This window comes from Limulus polyphemus, unplaced genomic scaffold (assembly GCF_000517525.1).
Source record: "Limulus polyphemus unplaced genomic scaffold, Limulus_polyphemus-2.1.2 Scaffold6868, whole genome shotgun sequence".
NCBI lineage: Eukaryota > Metazoa > Arthropoda > Merostomata > Xiphosura > Limulidae > Limulus > Limulus polyphemus.
This window is the reverse complement of record NW_013672478.1, coordinates 41,897-44,104: the sequence shown is the minus strand read 5'-3', so window position 1 is coordinate 44,104 and position 2,208 is coordinate 41,897. Positions and strand designations below refer to the sequence as shown.

The 2,208-nt window shown below is 33.2% G+C and overlaps 1 long non-coding RNA gene across 1 annotated transcript; it reads left to right on the top strand.

Annotated features, from left to right (window-relative positions):
- The first annotated feature begins 366 nt into the window (after positions 1-366).
- On the top strand, positions 367-2,208 carry LOC106474140. Its single transcript, XR_002613858.1, has 3 exons — positions 367-519; positions 880-991; positions 1,126-2,208. It is a non-coding gene; the product is annotated as an uncharacterized LOC106474140 (long non-coding RNA).

Here is a 2,208-nt window from a genome sequence, read left to right as displayed (position 1 = left end):
AAGTTGGCTACATTCTACAACCTGTATAATATGTAAAGTTTTTACTGATATCTGACAAGTTAGTTAGCTTACTACTGGTGGTTGAGAAACAAATGATCAGTAATAAACTACTGTTTTTAAACAATGTTCTTGTACATGATGAAGGTATAAATAGAAAAAGTATCTTGTAATAAGCTTGACATTTGTCCATTTTCATATTATGTTTAGCTACTGAAAGTTGTTTCAGTTGTGTATTGTACTGAAGCTTTGATTTGATAATTTTATATTTTCGTTTTTATGTTTTACAGCTAGTATACATATAATTTATAATAATGCTCTTAATTCTTTGGTAAGAAACTTCTGATTTACCATACATCACAGTTTTTATAACTTTAGGTGTATCAGGATTTGAAGCGGGCAGATATTAAGGGTCTTCTAGTTTACCGAAAGGAAGATCTCTCAGAGAAGTATGGAATTCGTGGCAACAAGTTGGTTCTACCTATCATTCTGTTAGCCGAGGAAGGATATATAATAGAACCCGTAAGTTGTATTTTCTATATTTCCAGTATGCTGACTAAAGAAAAGATAGAAGTTAATAGTTGCACAAATTTATTTTAAAAATACAGTTCCCACATTTTTACTAGAAAATGTCAGATCTGACATATGTAAAAGCAACTCAATGTTGTTTTGTTTGTTTTACCTCAGTATATAAAAAACATTATTACAGTACATAGAAAAATGTAGTTTTTTTAGAAGACATATAAGTTGTGATAAAACAACTGACTTAATGTGGCACGTGCATGATGACCTTTGTCTACCAAATAATAAAGTTGAGTCTGTCAGATTTTGTTGTGTTTCTTACACAGAACTCTTTGAATGATAAGCCACATTCTCGTACAGATCAGTGATTCTACCAAACAAAAAGGGGATCTGTCAAGTACTGCTGGTAACCATGGTTATGATCCAAGCATGGGGAAGGATATGTGGACAATCTTTTATGCTAAGGGACCATGTAAGTTTGTGTATATATAGAACTGTTGTGGATTTGTAATAGTTTAGATCAAATCTTATTGTTGTGTTTTTAATTCAATCACCCAAACAGATGGCTAAATGTATTCATAACAGATGTAATTGATATGATTTCAGTACTGAGGAGAGACTACACATCTCCTGGTATTTCCATGGTGGACCACTACAACCTCTTGTGCTACCTTGCCGGTGTCCCTCCTCGACCAAACAACGGCAGCTGGGAGCACGTCAGTAGCATGCTGGCTGAAGAAGAACAAATAACAACCTGGGATTGGATTGTTACTGGAGGAGCGGTGGTCACAATCATGTTTATTGGTCTATACCTGTTTGTTTATTTATCATGGCCAAAAAAATCTAGAAGTGGGCGAAAGCACGAATGAATAGAAATATGTGAGAGTTTAGTAAATCAAGTGAAAACATTGTATTTTAGAAGAGAGAAAAATGCATACAGAAATATATAAATTTATCTAGTTTGATTACGTTTGTTTTTCCTTTTTAAAGAAAGTTTGTATTTGACAACTGTTCTTTGTTGAAGTTAAAAAGAACAACTGGTATCCTGATCGGAGAGCCCATATTTTGTTCTGTAAAGATGTTTCTGTAATATAATTACATGATTTCTTGTAAACCTTGAGGAGTTAAATCCTGGCAAAGAATTGATAATCATTCCTCTGTATGTGAAGTCACTTTGGCCAAATTTTGTAAATATATATATTCAATTTAAAATAACTGCAGAGTGTTGGAAATCGTTTAAAGCAGAACCAGATTAAAGAATTTCAAGACTAAGCATTACAAAAAATCTCTCCTTAAACTAGACAAAGCATGTTATGTTCAGCATGTAAATAAGAGCAAGTCTCCTTGTATCATGCTTGTGACCACAGGGGGTGTGATTGGCTAGTAAAGGTCAGTTACTCAAGATAATGTAGAATCAAAACAAGTCTCACCATTCAACTACGATTTTGTATTTTCATGGTTACTAATAGCATTAATGTTCCTCAGTTCTGGGAATACCTCAGAGTTGAAGATATACTCAAGTAATATAATGAAAACACAAAAATGTCAATAACTCATGTTAGTGCCTAATGCTTACTTGTTGACTTAAGCGACCTTCTTTAGGTCGCATGATTTATAGGTAAGAAACTCTGTCATACCAAGGCTATAGGCCTGCTGTAGTATAATAAAAGTTAAATGCTTTAAAGATTT